Consider the following 20,597-nt stretch of genomic DNA (forward strand, 5'->3'; position numbering starts at 1 on the left):
AACTTCGTGTCCATTTCAAACTTTAGCTTTTTACCTTAACCCTCAAAGAATAGGAATCGGCAGCTTCTACCATACTGCACTGGTAAGCTAACCGGACAGTATTATACACAGACACCCGAGCTCGTCATGGAAGTTACCAGGCATCTAAATAATTCTTCATATCCCATATGCTTTTAGATTCATTTAACTTACAATATTTTTCTTAATTTTATATTTATTTATTTATTTACTTATTTATTTACTTACTTATAAATATTTACTTATTTATTTACTTACTTACTTGATCAAATGTTACTAGAGTTTTCTCAGATATACTTTATCAAATAATAAATAATAAAGCTGGTAGAAGTATAAAAGTTATTATTATAGACTAATTTCGTTTTGCAGATAACAAAATATTTCAAAGTTCTAATATGGAGGCCCTTGGGGTAAGGTAGAAAATATTATAACTCTCAAGAGTAACTTTTGAAGTTAAGGAAAAGCTCATGAGGTTGATTCCGGGAATTTAAATTTTTGGTTTTTATATATTTTTTAAGTATAAAATTTTAAGTGTATTTTTATATTATGTTTATATATAATAAAAATATTAATCAGGGAAAGAAAGACTTACAAATGTACAGGTTAAAGTTAAGGCGGTTGAAAATTTACTGGTAGAAAATAAACTATTTGTCTTTCAAAATAGTGTACTTTTGTGGAATATTTATAATTAATAAAAGTAAAGAATGAAATAATAAATTTTGCATTATAAATATAAATATATTTATTAACTTACTTATTGAGCGATTTGACTTTTGTGTATGATTTAAATGTTATTAGTATATGTATGAAGTATGTGTATGCTAGCTATATGACCAAATGTTGCACTCATATGCTAGTATTCTAAAGCTTAACATGTTAGATGGTTATTTAATGGTCGAATTTCATTAACTATAAATTTTGTGAGTATCCATATTCTTCATTAATGGATAAGCTCGAATAGTAATTAATTAACCCTTAAATCCTAATTTATAATTGGTGATTATATTTTAAACATAATTTGTCAACTGATTAAATTAATAGAATTTTTATGAATCTGCAAATTTGACTAACATTTGAATCATTGCCTAACATTTGAATGATTGAAGGATTGCCCAAAGTTTTAATTAAGGGATAGAGGGGTAGGTGCATTGATAAACCAATTAAAACATGTTTTATGGTTTTTTTTTCTTTGATGTTATTTTAAAATTTTTATTGAATATATTTATGGATAATGTTTAATTTTGATTCTATTATTAATAAAAGATTGTTATGTGGATAGGGATTTACCTTTTGTATAATATTTTCTAATACTTTTAGTACATTTCTGTTGGTAAGTATTTTTATTACATTTTAGAATATTTTTAATAGTATGTATAAATTTTGATGTTATTTTAAAATTTTTATTGAATATATTTATGGATAGTGTAAAAAGTGTTTATCCTTATTTCAAATATTGAAGTACTAATTTGTATTATTGCATATGCAACCCGACATAATTCCTCCCGGTGGAAATTCATCTTCCACCTTTGTTGCCTCATATGGAAGGTTAGGATTTTTGACTAACCCTAATATTATAAATGTTTTCAGTCGGTTTCTAATTTAATATATTGAGTCAATCTTTCTCCCTATGACTTCTCCCTATTTTCTTCATCCTATTACTTGTTATCTTTTGAGTTGTCGAGGAAATGCTATCCCCTCCGTTTAGTGAGTTGCCTCCTCTTATTTTTTGGTTCCTTCCTTGTTTGGGATGAGAACTTTGTTTGAAAATAAGTTAGGCAGGTTCCTTCCTTGTTTGGGATGAGAACTTTGTTTGAAAATAAGTTAGGCAAAAAATTGTGTATTTTTATAGTTTAATAGGTGTGTTCACTAAAATTTCTATTGTTTTAATAGAATGTGATCTCAAGACTTTTGCTTAGGTCAATTTCTGTACATATGGTGGAAAAAGTAAAATTATTTTTAAGGTTCTACCTAAGTAACTTTTTTTTAAATTTCCCAAAATGTTGTGGAGATAGTGTAGAACCCAAGAGTTCAAAAAATAAAAGGGAAATTTTGGAAGCCTTACCCACACTCACGTCATTATTACCACCATATTTGTTGCATCAAACCCTCACTTATTGAATAAGAAAAATCCCTACCCTACCCTAAAACCATGGATCGTCTTTTAAATCCTTTTCCACATATTACCTGTTCTCAAATTGTACCATGAAAAAACTTTTAAAACATAAAAAAAATAATGTGTTTTATGGTCCATCAAAAATGTACCCACTCATACAAATTGTCAGCTTTTGGTCAAAATAACCAAAATCCATCAACACACAAGGATTTTAAATCATCATGATAAAGTTGTATCTCTGGGGTTTTGAGGTCCACATATGAAACCTTGTCTGTTTGCTCTACAATGTACGGGACTGGTGGATTTTTAAATGGATCCACTTATGTGGCTGCGTTCCCTTCAAGCACATCTTTGAATGAAGTGGTGCCATTTTGATTTATGGAACTTCCGGGTATCCTCAGATTTAGTATTATTCTTCCATCTTTTGTATGAAGTGGTGCCATTTTGATTTATGGAACTTCCGGGTATCCTCAGATTTAGTATTATTCTTCCATCTTTTGTAACACTAAATGTAATTTATTTATTTTTTTTCACTATGATCCTCCTAATCCTCACGATCACAATTAGAAATTTCAACGGAGCAGCGCTGATCTGAATAAAAAGGGGCCTGAATGATAGATCTGGGCCGATATACATTCAACGCCAACAGATTGATGTAGATCTCGTCAAAAGTAATTAGATCTGTCGAAATTTTTATCAAAAGAAAGCCTCCGATGGCTTCATTCAACGACAACGCACTTATGCAGGTAAATCTAAGGATTTTAATTTTGTATAGTTAATATGGTTAAAAGAAGATTTTATATGGTTTGATAATAATAGAAATATTAAGATTGGGTAATAATAATATTATAGGTAATAAGGTTTAGTATTATTTTCATGTAATAAGAGATGTAAAGCTGCAAATCATGTTGTGTTTTGGATAACAATTCGAGGTATATATTACACATATGTATATGGATCTTCTTGAAATATAATAGAAATATTATATAGCTTTTTCTTCTGAAAAAAAAAAAAGAAGGTTTAGTATTATTTATTATTAATAATAATAATTAACATATAGATATTAAAGTTTTATAATATTATTATTATTATTATTATTATTTATATAAACTTTTAATAGTATAATTATATGTAATTATATTGTTACTAATTCAAAGATGGTCAATATTTGTCATCATGGTCATCCATGTTTAATATTGTCAATCATAATGAACTTGTCAATCATATTCATCTATAGTTAAGTATTGAAAACCATGTTTAGCAATGTTTACCCATTGTCAACCATTGTTTACTCTAGACAACAATGTTAAAAGGTTGACATATACATATCATAAATAAATATGAGTGTCCTAATGTATCAAACAAAAATCACTCAATCTATCTGTATATATATATATATGTTTTCAAAAGGGCATGAAATAGATAAACTTAAGGAAAGGAAAGTATTTTCAATTTAGAATAACAATGAAATACAATGTGGGGAAACCAATAGCCATGGATATTAATAATACATTATTCTACTTATTAACACTTTGTAATGCCCCTTCCTAATCATGTTATCTTACATTACCTTATTAACCTACATACTATGTGGTTGACTTTTAGCTTGATTCAAGTGCTATTAGTATACTTAAGAGGCAAGTGTACACTAGCTACATAAGAACACCTTGCACAAATTTGATAGTACAATCAACATCTATAACACCTCCCAGATAATAGTCAAGAATTACTTTATTATGTTTAAGAATTTAGTAATCGGGAAATACCAATGACTTTTTAGATGAATATTTAAATAGAAAATCTTTTTTTTTATGTTATTTTTTTTTTATTGTATTTTTTTGTAATTATGAAATCTCATAATTCAAGAAGGAAGACCAAAAATGAATTCCAACCCGTAAGAAGTTAGGAACAATTAAAGACAATTACACCTTTCTCTCCTGGAGATAAAAAGAGATCTTTGTGCAAAGAAAGGGGTTCAACCTTGAATTGAAAATAAGGAGAAAGGAAAGTCTGTGAATGAACAACACGCTTTTAGAGGGGAAAATCCAGAGCTGGACCCAGCCTAGTGGATAACCTCAGTACAAAATTAGAATCAGTGGTATTTTAGAATGGATTATAGTCTTGACGTCTATTACTAGATTCGAGAGATAATACTAAAAAAATTGTTACCTAGTGTCCGAGAGTGGATCTCGGGGGGAGAAGTGGACGTGATTTCCCTTCTCAAGGTTCGGTGGAGAAGGTCTCACCTTATCTGAGTTCGTGCATTGACATAGACAGACAAGTATTCCAACTTTTCTTAAGTCTAAAGGTATGAGTTTGTGAATGAAAATAGATATATATTTGGCTAGTGTATGTGGTAAAATAGGTATAAACCTAAGTGTTTATGTTCTACTAAACTTTGTATCTTGAGAGTATGATAAATTGTGTAATTTTCTTTAAGTACAACTGCAACGCTGAATTATGATAACACAGTGAAATTTTAGAAGAGACTTTTGAAAATATAGACCATTAGATTGTAACTCAGAGTATTGCATGAATTCCTAAAGCCTTTATTACATAAAGTGTATTCCCTTATCCCTTTAGATTTTCTAATGGAAGAAATTGGAAAATTGGTCTCCAATAGGGAAGAACCAAATGCATGCTTAACCATAAATTAAAAAAATGCAGTTATGACTTCCTATAGGAAATGTATATATGTGCGCCAACATTACATTAAAATTCAGAACCATTTGATTTGTATAAGTAGAGAGTTTACATTAGGTTAACAAAGGGGTTAGGACCAAGTTGATGCTTCCACAGCCACACCGTCTAGTCCCCTAGGAATCTATTAACAAGAAAGACGAACCCAAAACTAGAAACTATCCTACCATTTCTATCTACAACATAAGTATTCAAACTAGATATAATCGAATAATTTCAGAAAATAACACACTTTGCAAGAAGCCTAAGTTATTTATCAGGACACAACACAATCTAATGAAACAATTGTCTTTTCCTTGGAATGAAAATTGATAGAGATATAAAACAGTGAGAGAGTTATAAATAGAACCAACGAGAATTTCCCATTTCCATCATGAGGGGACATCCCTCCATATAAACCAGCTGCAGTCAAACAAATAAAACAACATAAGTATAAATATTTAACAAAAATGACAACTATATTTTTACCCAGAACTCAACTATCGAGAGCACTGATTTAGTTCAAAAGTTGAACTCGACTTTGGAGGATAAGCCAAATAACATTCATCGAAAACTTAGTTACTTAGTAAAATTGAAATATTTAATATGTTACTGTTAGAGACATTTTCGGAGTGGAAAATACAAAACCCTCGAAGGGTTTTACAAGAAAATTGTGTGCAGAAATTCCAGTTTCTGGCTAGCTCCTCTAAAACTTAAAAACCCTCATTTATATTCACTACAATCCAAATGGATATGTTTTAAATGAAAAGCACCTAGTGGTAAGGATATCAAATTGGTGTAGCAGTTGAAATTCGAAACCCACTCAGATGTAAGCCTACAAATTACAAATAAACAAAGCTAAGACTCTAAAGAAAACCAATAGAGCACCAAACAAAAATTACACGTATTTTGTGCATAACATTATGAGTAATTTCCGATATGAATTATGGTTACCTTCATCAAGGGTTTTGGTTACAAGGAAATCTAAGGACCCAAAAGCTTACACTTTGTCCATGAGAATTCTCGCTCGAGGGTTAGGACCTCCATAAATGAAAATAATATTGTGAGGAAGTTAATCGAACAACTTAGGGTTATGAGGGTTACATCAAATGTGACAGTGTAATTAACAAAGATACCTTTACCTATAGCATAGAGCACAAGATGTGTGCTAGAAGAATCTTTAGGAGAGAAACCGTACAGATGGCAGAGTAGCTTGTAAAGAAATTGATAAATCACAGACATAATTAAATAACTGGCTATTGAGATTGAACATAGCCCAGTGAATAACCAATATTTATCTGTGAACCAATTGGCTAACAGTGAAAATTTACCCCTTGCATTGAGTTGCCAAACATGTCCTCATGGATCTGCGTCGAGCGAATGGGGAAGATTAGGAACACAAACACCCTATCTATAACCATAATCATTCACAAGCAAGTTCATGCCATCAGATCAAAATCAGAATGATCAACAATTCCATAGCGTCCAACTGTCTATGGCAGTGAAACCCAGTTGTAATCATATAAACCTTCTCGATGCTTTCATTAATTCTTTTACAGGTTCGTTAGGGCGCTTAATGGATCTAATTAAAACACATACCATCTTGTGATCCTTACACATATGTCTTATGTTCACCGATAATGAAGTCAACGTATATATATGATATTAATAAGGTTGATACCAAATTGGAATCTTTATGCATATCTTAATGATATGGTCATGAAGGTATGGATTTAATATTATGAGTTTAGAATAGAAAAATAAAAATAATATTTTTTTATTTGCCTTTACATGCTACAAGTGGTATTAGAGCCACAGGTTCTAGCTATGTAGCCTTGGGCAAGAAATTTAACAATAAGCAAATGTTTAAATGCACAAAGAGGAGCAAAGAAATAATATGAGAAGGGGACGAGGAACTACACCATCTAACCCAGAAATTTTGTATAGTTGGGAGAAAATTAGGCAAATGAGAATTTTGTGTTGCTAGAGACTCTTTAATGATTATGAGTAGAAATTATGAACTTGTGCACTGACAATTAGAGATTGATATTAGAGTAGGAGAGAATCCTGAAAATCTTCTCGAACCGACAAAATTTGAGGGATCCAGATCCTAGTGCAGACAATGGAAACATAGAGGAGACAAGGCAACAACGGAGAGGTGCTCCGAAAATTGAGGAAACTCGAATGAATAATGATGAGGAAGAATCAGGGAATACTTCTAGAGATAGAGGTGCTAAGAATCTAAGAATTGAGTTAAAGGGAGAATTTTAAAAAATAAAAACTCCATTATTTGACAGAGGAGTAGAAGATGTAGTAGAAGCTTGGTTGATTAACATGAACCAGTGCTTTCATATATACAAATATGACGATAATTTAAGGGCTCGACTAGTTGTGTACAAATTGCAATGTAAAGCCACCCTTTGGTGGGAAGAGATTAAAACAAGTCAAAACATAAACGAGCAGGGGATAACTTGGGATACCTTTGAGAAGTATTTTAAGGATAAATACTTGACAAAAAGTTTCTATGATGAGAAGGCGAAGGAATCCCATGACTTGAGGTTAGTACAAAAGTCCATGGAAAAATTTATCACCAAATTTACATCTTTATTGTGCTACGTTTGATACATGTGTGAAGAGAAAGTTAAAGTACATTGCTTCCTAAGAAGTTTGCCTACTCATATGAAGGAACGAATAGAGTTTGACAATACGAAAATAATGGATGAAACTATTCAGAAGGCTCATATCTGCGACACAAAAATGTAGCAGAAAGGAGAAGGTAATAAGATCTAGTTAGGAAAAACGAGGAAGAAAGGATTTTCAAGAAATTTGAAGGGAAATAGATCAGATTGAATGAACTTTGTACCCAAAAATGTAGGGGGAAGAGGGCTAGGAAAATATCAGCCGTGAAACCGAAATCTGTATGAATCCAAAACAATTGAAACTCACAACAAGACAAGACTTGGCCAACCAGTAAAATCGCCCTGGAATGTTGGGGTTGTGGAGAACCCCACGACTACAAGAATTGTCCTCACCACACCAAAAATGGAATCACAACAAGTGTTAAAAAATCTTCCATTGTTGGAGATGTGGCGATGAACATATGAAATATTAATGCTGCCTTGGAGGATCATTAATAAGAGTATCAACCTACTATGGTGGAGTTTGAAGGTAAGATAAGTAACCAAATAGTGTCTATTTTGATTGACCCAGGAGCAATTCTTAGCTATTTCATTCCAAAAATAGTCAAAATATGTCATTTCCAAGTATGAAATTTAAAACTTCGTGGCTAGTAAAATTAGCCATAGGGGAAAAATATCGAGCGACATCCAAGATAGAAAATTGTCCTGTAGAAATTTAAGGTCAATCCACTAAAGTAAACTTAAATATATACCTTTGGGTTCTTATGATGTGTTAATTGGGATGGATTGGCTGGAAGGACATTAGTCCTTAGTAAATTGTTAGGATAAACCCGTCATTTTCCTCACAGAGGAAGGAAATAGACAGGAAATATAGGGTATTAAAAGAAAATTAAGTTGCCATCAATAACCACTAACTAGTTCAAGAAATGAGTTTGGAAAGGTTGTGAAATATATGTTTTGTAGGTTAGATATGCCAATTAAAAGGATAAATTGTCAGCTTTAGAAGATATACCTATTGTCCAAGAGTTTATAGATGTGTTTCCAAAAGATATACCTGGGTTACCTCAAAAAAGAAACATTGATTTTACCATAGAACTTATGCTTGGAGCTTCCCCGTTGTCGAAAACAACATACCATATCAGTATTTCTAAGTTGACAGAATTCAAATGCAACTACATGAATTACTCGACAAAGGGTACATCCGACCAAGTGTATCACCTTGGGGAGCGCTCGTACTGTTTGTAAAGAAGAGAGATGGAATGCTGAGACTTTGCATTGACTATAGGAAATTAAACAAGTTAACTATCAAGAATAAATATCATTTTCCTCAAATAGATGACTTGTTTGATCAGGCCAAAGGTTCCACTATATTCTCTGAAATAGATCTATGATCGAGGTATCATCACATTTGAATTAAAGATGAGGATGTTTGTACAAAATCGTTTAGAACACAATATGGCCATTATGAATTTATCGTGTTACCTTTAGGGTTGACTAATGCCCTAACAACCTTTATGAGTTTAGTGAATGGAATTTTCCACCACTACTTGGGAAAGTTCATTCTAATTTTCATTGATCATATTTTAATCCACTCGAAAAATGTAGAAGAACATAAGGAGCATCTGAGGATTGTTCTCTAAACCTTAAGATATAATAAGTTCTATGCCAAATTCAACAATTGTAACATTTTTAAGTAGCAAATACAATTTTTTGGGCATGTGATATCTTCAGAAGCCACTGCAGTTAACCCTCAAAAGATTAGGACTATCCTAGATTGGCTTGTCCCTAAAAATGTAGGAGAAATTGGATCCTTTATGGGTTTGGGAAGCTATTATTGTCGATTTATTGAGGGGTTTTCTGTAATTGCTTACCTCGTGACATCTCTATAGAAGAAAGGGAGAGTTTTTAAGTGGACAGTAGAATGTCAACTTAGTTTCAAACAATTGAAACATTTTTTAACATTTTCTTCAATACCAAAAGTAGCTAATCCAAAAAAGGACTTTACTATTTGTATGGATGCTTGCCAGTAATGAGTTGGAGGTGTGTTAATGCAGGAAAATAAAGTGGTGGCTTATGAGTCAAGAAATATTAAAGAGAATTAACAATGATCTTTGACATACAATATAGAACTTACTGCGGTAGTGCATGCATTGAAAATGTGTCACAATTACTTGTTGGGAAAGAAATTCTTACTTATGATAGACCATAGAATTCTAGCTAATTTATTCAATAACCTTAATTTAAATGCACGCCAAGATTAGTGGACAACATTCCTCAGTGAATTTGACTTTGATATAAGACACCTTCAAGGCAAGAAAACCAAGTGACCAATGTTTTAAGAAGAAAGGTTTAATGTGTGTATCAAATTCGGTATCACCGCATAGGCTTTGACGTGATAGAACAACTAAAGGAAGTTTCCCTTAAGGATCCTGAATATAATATTTTATGGTGGAAAACTAAGAAAATGCAGGATTTTGGGAAACCTATTGAGTATGGCATAGATGATAGGAAATTTTTTATTTTTAAAGGGAGTGTGTATGTTCCTAATTAGGTAAGATTGAAACAAATGTTGTCAGATGAGTTTCACCATAGACCTTATGTCGCTCACCTAGGTTATCAGAAGTTGTTCTCTGCAATTAAGAAAATATATTTTTGGCTTCGAATGAGGAAGGACATCATGACATACTTGGTGACTTGTTTATAATGTGATTGGGTTAAAACTGATCATCAGCATCTCATTGGATAGCTTCAACCACTTCCTATACCTGAGTGGAAATGGGAAATGATTACATTAGACTAGATAGCTAAACATCCAAAAACTCGGAAGAAGCATGAGTCCATCATGGTGGTGGTGGACAAGTTGAGAAAAATATCTCATTTTATTCATGTTAAATTTGCCTATAAGGTGGTGGAAATCATAGACATATTTATGAAGGAAATATTTGAACTACACGGCATGTTGAAAGTAGTAATTTCAGATAGAGATGTGAAATTTACATCTGCATTTTTAAAATGCTCTTTTTAGAGGGCCAGGTACTTGGATCCAATTTAGTACCACTTATCAGCCTCAGACAGATGGACAAACAATGTGGTTCAATCAAGTATTGGAAGATATGTTATGAATGTATGTGATGCAACAACCAACCAAATGGGAAGACTATCTCCTTTTGGTCGAATTCACTTATAACAAAAACTACCATGAATCATTACAGTTGAGCCCCTATGAAATGTTGTATGGAAGAAGGTGTCGGACTCTAGCTAGTTGGCATAACTCAAAAGACAAGATGATCCTAAGACCTAAAATGTTAACAAAAATGGAACAAGAATTAAAGACAGTTTGACAGAACTTGAAAGGGGCTCAAGATAGACAAAAGGTTTATTCAGACATAAAAGAAGTTTCAAAGAATTCCAAGTAGGAGATCATGTTTATGTCCGGAGAAAACCCAAGAAAAGAACCTTGTAGTGGGATAGTTGTGCTAAATTGGTACCCTGCTACTGTGGTCCTTTTCAAGTCTTGGAAAGGATAGGACCGATAGCTTATGAGCTTGCTCTTCCTTATCACATAAAATTTCATAATGTGTTTCAGATGTGATTATTAAAGAAGTGTGTTTATGACCCCAAACACATTATTAATTGACAATATGTGAAAGTAATTATGAATGAATTTGAATTATATTATATCCAAGATAGAATGGATAACTAATTGTGATAATGATGTTTTTGACAGGTCGAACCGGACGGGGAATTTTTGGTAGAACCCCTGCGTATTGTCAATCGTAGAGAAACAATGTTGTGGAAGAAAGTTATCACCCAAGCCAAAGTGCAGTGGAAGCACTTTATCCTAGAGGAAGCTACTTGGGAAGATGAAAGTCTGTTGAGACAATCTTATCCTACTATATTCCATGGGCTACAGTAGACATCGAGGATGGTGTTCTTCCTAGGGGGGAAGATGTAACACCTCCCAGATAACAGCTAGAAATTAATTTATTGTGTTTAAGATTTTAGAAAATAGAACTAAGGAAAGACCAATGACATTTTAGATGAATATTTAATAGTAAATAATATTTTTTTTTTAATTATGAAATATCAGAATTCAAGAAGGGAGACCAAAAACGAATTCCAACCTCCAGACATTTATGAATAGCTAAAGATAGTTACACATTTATCTCTTGGAGATAAAAAAATATCTCAGCGGAAAGAAAAGAGTTCAGTCTTGAATTAGAAATAAGGAGAAACGAAATTTTGTGAAGGAACAACACACTATTAGACAAGAAAATCTAGGGTTGGACCTAGGCTAATGGATAACCTCAGTGCAGACTAGACTATAGACTTGATGTGTATTACCAGATTCAATAAATAATACTAAAAAAATTGTTACTTGATGTCCTAGAGTGGAGCTCGAGAGGAGAAGTGGATGTGATTTCCCTTCTGAAGGTTGGGTGGAGAAGGTCTCACCTCAGTTGAATTCATGGATTGACATAGATAGATAAGTCTTCCATCTTTGGTTAAGTCTAAAGTTATGAGTTCATGAATGAAAATAGATATATGTAAATTGTTACTGTATTTGGTAAAATAGGTATAAACTCAAGTGCTTATGTTCTGTTGAAAAGAGTAGCTTGAGAGTATGATAAATTGTGTAATCTACTGTTAGTACAATAGCAAAACTAAATTATTATAACACAATGAAATTTTAGAAGAGTCTTTTGAAATATAGACCAGTAGATTGTAACTCAGAATATTGCATGAATTCCTAAATTCTATATTACGTAGTGTATATTCCCTTATCCCTTTAGATTTCTTGATGGAAGCAACTGGAAAATTGGACTCCAATAGGGAAGAATCAAATGCATGCTTAACTGTAAATTAAAAAAATACAGTTATGACTTCCTGTAGGAAATGTATATATATGCGCCAACATTACACTAAAATTTTGAACCATTTTATTTGTATAAGCAGAGATCTTTCATTGCATTAACAAAGGGGTTAGGACCAAGCTGTCGATTCCAAAGCCACCCGATCCAATCCACTAGGAATCTATTAACAAGGAAGTCGAACCCAGAAGTAGAGATTTTCCTACGATTTCTATCTGAAGCATAAGTATTGAAACTAGATACAATCTAATAATTTCATAAAATAACGCACTCTACAAGAAGCCTAAGTTATTTATCAGGAAGTGGCACAATATAATGAAACAATGGCCTTTTCCTTGGAATGAAAACTTATATAGATATATATATATATATATATATATAAAACAGTGACAGAGTTATAAAAAGAAACCAAGGATAATTTCACATTTCCATAATGGGGGAACATCCATCCATATAAACCAATTATGTCCAAATAAATAAAATAGCATAAGTATAAATATTTAATGAAAATGGAAATTGTCTTTTAACCCAGATCTCAGCTGCAGAGAGCACTGAGTTTAGATAAACAGTCGACCTCAACTGAGGAGGATAAGCCAAATAACATTCATTGAAATATCGATTACTCAGGAAAAATGAAATATTTAATAAGGTACAGAAAGAAACATTTTTTTCAAGGAAAATGCAAAACCCTCTAATGGTGTCACAAGAAAATTGTCTCGGAAAATTCCAGTTTTTGACCATCAACTCTAAAACTTAAAAACCCTCATTTCTATTCACTACAAGCGAATTGGCTATGTTGTAAAAGAAAGGCACCTCATGGTTAGGATATCGAAGGAGTGTGGTAGCCGCCATTCGAAACCCACTACTATGTAAGCCCGTAAGTTCCAAGAAAACAAAGGTAAGGCTCCAAAGAAAACCAATAGAGTGCTAGACAAAAAATACGCCAATTATGTGCATGGAATTACGAGGAATTTATTATATGAATGAGGGTTACCTTTAGCAAGGGTTTTGGTTCACAGAAATTTAAGGATGCAGAACCCGCCACTCTATCCATGAAAATACCTACTTGAGGTTTAGGACCTCCATAAAGGAAACGAAGATTGTGAGGAAGTTAATCGAGCAGCTCAGGGTTATGAGGGTTACATCAGATGAGACATTGTAATGAACAAATACATTTACCTGTAGAAGAGAAGACGAGTTGTGTGCTAGAAGAAGCTTTAGGAGAGAAACCCTCCAGATGGGAGAGTAGCCAGTAAAGAAATTGATGAATCACAGACATAACTAAATAACTCACTATTGAGATTGAACATAGCCTGGTGAATAACTTATATTTGTCCATGAAACAATTGGATAGTGGTGAAAATTTACCGCATTGAGTTGTAGAGCTTGTCCTCATGGAGTTTCACGGAGAAAATGGGGCAAAATAGGAATGTAAACACCCTAGCCAGAACCCTAAACATTCACAAGGAAGTTCATGCTATCGGATTGGAATCAGAATGGAATGGTTCCACAACGTCCAACTGTCTGTCAGAGTGGAACCTAGATGTAATCTTATAACCCTTCTGAATGCTTCAATTGATTCTTTTGGAGGTTCGTTAAAGTGCTTAATGGGTATAATTAAAACACGTACCATATTGTGAAGCTTACACATATGTATTATGTTCATCGATAATGAAGTCAACGTATATATCTGATAATAATAACATTAATACCATATTGCGATTTGTATGCATATGGTAATGAAGGTATGGGTTTAATATTATAAGTTTAGAATAGACAAATAGAAAGAAAATAAAATTATATTCCTTTACATGTTACATGATCCTTAAGCGAAATTAATGGTTAAGCCTTAATAGCGATTAATTAAACCTTGAATTCTAATTTATAATTGACGATTACATTTTAAAAATGATATATTTAATGATTAAATTAATAGGATTACTATGAGTCCATTAATTTGACTAACATTTAACCTATAGAGTTAATTTATTTCATTAGTGACGAGTGGACTAGGAATTCCCACCAAAATTGTTAATTGAGGGACAAAAGAGTAGGTGTAGTGATAAGTAGGGGCATGGCTCAAGGAGGGTGTGAGTGGAAATATTTGCATGAAGATAAAGGGACAAGGGGGTAGACTAGAGAAGAAAACGAGAGTATTTTTTGTTTCATGATGCAAGAAGGAGTGTAAGAGGGAGTCCCAAAAGCCAAGCTAGAACTCAAATTTTGACAGTGTAGTTAGGAGAGCATTGGATTTATAAATGAAAAACAATACAACTACGCTTTTGACTTGGGCTTAGAGGGCTAGGAAATCTATGGAGGTTCTCTGGGCTAGGATGTTGAATAGGTTGTTCTTAGTTGGGGTGCTGCCTTATTTCGTTGAGTGGACCAATGAGGAGCACCACAATAGAGCCATCCTGAAAAGATTTTTTCTTGTTAAATGTTATTGTTAAAAATAATTATGATTTTTAAAATATTTGAATTTCTTTGTTGTTAAATTTGAAAATGAAAAGAATGTTTGTGGAATCAATAGAAACAATAGTATTGAGAGTAAGCTTATTTTGTTGTTAATTTCTTATTATTTAGTTATATAAATGCAAGAACCAAGGAGAGGGTCTTACATGTGGTATAAAATCCAACTTAAAAAATGAACCTTAAAGCGCAATATAACAACGCTAATCCCTACCTAAAAGGAGGATATAAACAATTAGATGAACTCAATGACTATCAAAATCACAAGTAAATCAAATTCAATAAAAGAAGTGAAAAATATAAAAAATAATTTAACCCCATAACTCTAAATGTGAGAGGAAAGTTGGGAGAAAATTATGTTGCAATATGAACACTAACTCTGAATGAATGGACAAATTCTAGCAAGAATATGATGTCGAAGATGAACACTAAACTTAAACATTTGATGAATCTACAGGGAAAACATTAAAAAAACATCATCAAGTTATTAAATATTCCACATTAAAAACCACATCATCAAAAAGATCATAATGTGCAGTCTAAAGCTCAATATACAACCTTGGTTTTTACATAATAAGTGAAAAGTCTAAAGCTCAATATACACCTTGTCATTTAATGGAATAAGAGTAGAATCTAAAACTCAATCTAGACCTCCCGTTTTATGTGTCTCCATTCATCTTTAATAGTAGAAATATTACGAAATAATTATTCAAGCAATGCATTTAGATCTATGATTTTGAAAATTCCTTCATATAAAGTGTAAAACGGGAAAAAAATGGGAAAATTATCAAGAAAAATAGAAAGGAACTCAAATAAAAAGGAAATGTAACAAATCCAACAAGGTTGTAAAAGTTTAAAAACAACTATAATCTTAAGGACCATTATAATACTAGGATATAGGAGTAGCTTCTTGACACATCCTTGCACCAAAGAGATCCAAAGTAGGCTATCCATTGCGCAACGACTCCCCATGGATTAAAAAAAAGTAATAGCAATAAACAATTAATGTATTAAAAATTAACAATGTAAAGAACTACAAGCTTCCAAAATGAATTGGTGAAGTATCATAGTGAAATAATGATATAATTTACATAAACAATAGTGAAAAGTTAAAAAAAAAAAAAAAAAAAAAAACCTTCGATGGCTTCATTCAACGTCAATGCACTTACGCAGGTAAATCTAAGGATTTTAATTTCGTATAGTTAATATGGTTAAAGGAGGATTTTATATTGTTTGATAATAATAGAAATATTAAGATTTGGTAATAATAATATTAAAATATAGGTAATAAGGTTTAGTATTATTTATTATTAATAATAATATTTAACACATAGATATTAAAGTTTTATAATAATATTATTATTATTGTTAATATTTATATAAATTTTTAATAGTATAATTATATGTAATTATATTATTACTAATTCAAAGATGGTCAATATTTGTCATCATAGTCTTCCATGTTTAACATTGTCAATCATAATGAACATGTCAATCATATTCATCTATAGTTAAGTATTGAAAACCATGTTTAGCAATATTTACACATTGTCAACCATTGTTGACTCTAGAAAACAATGTTAAAAGGTTGACATATACATATCATAAATAAATATGAGTGTCCTAATGTATCAAACAAAAATCACTCAATCTATATGTATATATGTTTTCAAAAGGGCATGAAATAGATAAACTTAAGGAAAGGAAAGTACTTTCAATTTAGAATAACAATAAAATGCAATGTGGGGAACCAATAGCCATGGATATTAATAATACATTATTCTACGTATTAACACTTTGTAATGCCCCTTCCTAATCATGCTATCTTACATTACCTTATTAACCTACCTACTATGTGGTTGACTTTTAACTTGATTCAAGTGTTATTAGTATACTTAAGAGGCAAGTGTACATTAGCTACATAAGAACATCTTGCACAAATTTGATAGTACAATCTACATCTGTAACACCTCTCAGATAATAGTCAAGAATTACTTTATCATGTTTAAGATTTTAGTAAATAGAACTCAGGAAAGACCAATGACTTTTTAGATGAATATTTAACTAGCAATTTTTTTTTATTTTTTTTGTAATTATGAAATCTCATAATTCAAGAAGGAAGACAAAAAATGAATTCCAACCTCCAAGAAGTTAGGAACAATTAAAGACAATTACACCTTTCTCTCCTGGAGATAAAAAGAGATCTTTGTGCAAAGAAAGGGGTTCAACCTTGAATTAAAAATAAGGAGAAAGGAAACTCTGTGAACGAACAACACGCTGTTAGAGGGAAAAATCCAGAGTTGGACCTGGCCTAGTGGATAAACTCAGTTCAAAATTAGAATCAGTGGTATTTTACAATGGACTATAGTCTTGACGTCTATTACTAGATTTGAGAGATAATACTAAAAAAATTGTTACCTAGTGTCCCAGAGTGGATCTCAAGGGGAGAAGTGGACGTGATTTCCCTTCTCAAGGTTCGGTGGAGAAGGTCTCACCTTATCTGAATTAGTGCATTGACATAGACAGACAAGTATTCCAACTTTTCTTATGTCTAAAGCTATGAGTTCGTGAATGAAAATAGATATATATTTGGCTAGTGTATGTGGTAAAATAGGTATAACCCCAATTTTTTATGTTCTACTGAACATAGTAGCTTGAGAGTATGATAAATTTTGTAATTTTCTTTAAGTACAACTGCAATGCTGAATTATGATAACACAGTGAAATTTTAGAAGAGACTTTTGAAAATATAGACCAGCAGATTGTAACTCAGAGTATTGCATGAATTCATAAAGCCTTTATTACATAAAGTATATTCCCTTATCCCTTTAGATTTTCTGATGGAATCAATTGAAAAATTGGTCTCCAATAGGGAAGAACCAAATGCATGCTTAACCATAAATTAAAAAAATGTAGTTACGACTTCCTATAGAAAATGTATATATATGCGCCAACATTACATTAAAATTTGGAACCATTTGATTTGTATAAGTAGAGAGTTTACATTGGGTTAACGAAGGGCTTAGGACCAAGCTGATGCTTCCTTAGCCACATCATTTATTTCCCTAGGAATCTATTAACAAGAAAGTCGAACCCAAGACTAGATACTGTCCTACCACTTCTATCTACAACATAAGTATTCAAACTAGATACAATCGAATAATTTCATAAAAGAACACACTTTGCAAGAAGCCTAAGTTATTTATCAGGGCACAACACAATCTAATGAAACAATTGCCTTTTCCTTGGAACAAAAATTGATAGAGATATAAAATAGTGAGAGAGTTATAAATAGAAACCAGTGAGAATTTCCCATCTCCATCATGAGGGGACATCCATCCATATAAACCAGTTGTAGTCAAATAAATAAAACAACATAAGTATAAATATTTAACGAAAATGACAACTATCTTTTTACCCATAACTCAACTATCAAGAGCACTGATTTAGTTCAAAAGTCGAACTTGACTGAGGAGGATAAGCCAAATATCATTCATCGAAACTTAGTTACTTAGTAAAACTGAAATATTTAATATGCTACTGTTAGAGACCTTTCTGGAGTGGAAAATACAAAACCCTCGAAGGGTTTTACAAGAAAATTGTGTGCGAAAATTCTAGTTTTTGGCTAGCACCTCTAAAACTTAAAAACCCTCATTTATATTCACGACAAGCCAAATGGATATGTTTTAAATGAAAATCATCTGGTGGTAAGGATATCGAAGTGGTGTAGCAGTCGACATTCAAAACCCACTCAGATGTAAGGCTACAAATCACAAACAAACAAAGGTAAGACTCTAAAGAAAACCAATAGAGCGCCAAACAAATAATACACATATTCTGTGCATAGCATTATGAGTAATTTCCGATATGAATGAGGGTTACGTTCAGCAAGGGTTTTGGTTCCCCAGAAATCTAAGGACCCAAAAGCCTACACTTTTTCCATGAAAATTCTCATTCAAGGGTTAGGACCTCCATAAATGAAAATAATATTGTGAGGAAGTTAATCAAACAACTCAGGGTTATGAGGGTTACATCAAATGAGATAGTGTAATTAACAAAGATACCTTTACCTATAGCAAATAGCACAAGATGTGTGCTGGAAGAATCTTTAGGAAAGAAACCCTCCAGATGGCAGAGTAGCTTGTAAAGAAATTGATAAATCACAGACATAATTAAATAACTAGCTATTGAGATTGAACATAGCCTAGTGAATAACACATACTTGTCTGTGAACCAGTTGCCTAATAGTGAAAATTTACCCCTTGCATTGAGTTGCCAAACACGTCCTGATGGATCTGCGTCGAGCAAATGGATCAGATTAGGAACAAAAACTCCCTATCTATAAACATAATCATTCACAAGCAAGTTCATGCCATCAAATCAGAATCAGAATGATCAACGGTTCCATAGCGTCCAGCTGTCCGTGGCAGTGAAACCAAGTTGTAATCATATAAACCTTCTCAATGCTTTCATTGATTCTTTTACAAGTTCGTTAGGGCGCTTACTGGATCTAATTAAAACACATACCATATTGTGATCCTTACACCTATGTATTAGGTTTACCAATAATCAAGTCAACGTATATATATGATATTAATAAGGTTAATACCAAATTGCAATCTTTATGCATTTGGTAATGATATGGTCATGAAGGTATGGGTTTAATATTATGAGTTTAGAATAGAAAAATAAAAATAATATTTTTTTATATGCCTTTAGATGTTACAAGTGGTATTAAAGACACAGGTTCTAGCTATGTAGCCTTGCGAAAGAAAATTATCAATAACCGAATGTTTAAATGCACAGAGAGGAGCAAAGAAATAGTATGAGAAGGGGACGAGGAACTACACCATTTAACCTAGAAATGTTGGTATAGTTGGGAGAAATTCGACAAATGAGAATGTTGTGTTGCTAGAGAGCCTTTAATGATTATGAGTAGAAATGATGAACCTGTGCACTGACAATTAGAGATTGATATTAAAGTAGGACAGAATCCTGAAAATCCTCTCAAATCGACAGAATCCGAGGGAACTAGATCCTAGTGCAGACAATGGAAACATCGAGGAGACAAGGCAACAACACAGAGGTGCTCCGAAAACTGAGGAAACTCGAACAAATAATGATGAGGAAGAATTAGGGAATACTTCTAGGGATAGAGGGGATAAGAATCTAAGAATTGAGTTAGAGGGAGAATTTAAAAAAATAAAAACTCCATTATTTGACGGAGAAGCAGAAGAGGCAGTAGAAGCTTGGTTGATTAATATGAACTAGTGTTTTCATATATATGAATATGATGATAATTTAAGGGCTCGAGTAGTTGTGTACCAACTGCAATGTAAAGCCACCCTTTGGTGGGAAGAGATTAAAACAAATCAAAACATAGACGAGCAGGGGATAAGTTGGGATACCTTCGAGAAGTATTTTAAGGATAAATACTTGACAAAAGGGTTCTATGATGAGAATGCGAAGGAATTCCATGACTTGAGGTTAGTACAACAGTCCATGGACAAATTTATCACCAAATTTACATCTTTGTTGCGCTACGTTTGATACATGCGTGAAGAGAAAGTTAAAGTACATCGCTGCCTAAGAAGTTTGCCTACTCATATGAGGGAACAAATAGAGTTTGACAATACAAAAATAATGGATGAAACTATTCAGAAGGCTCATATCTGCGACACAAAAATGTAGCAGAAAGGAGAAGGTAATAAGATCTAGGTAAGAGAAATGAGGAAGAAGGGATTTTCAAGAAATTTGAAGGGAAATAGATTAGGTTGAATGAAATTTGTACCCAAAAATGTACGGGGA

The sequence above is a fragment of the Pinus tabuliformis genome, chromosome 3_2 (genome assembly GCF_031772625.1).
Source record: "Pinus tabuliformis cultivar Carrire ecotype Pingquan chromosome 3_2, CPIR1, whole genome shotgun sequence".
Taxonomy (NCBI): Eukaryota; Viridiplantae; Streptophyta; class Pinopsida; order Pinales; family Pinaceae; genus Pinus; species Pinus tabuliformis.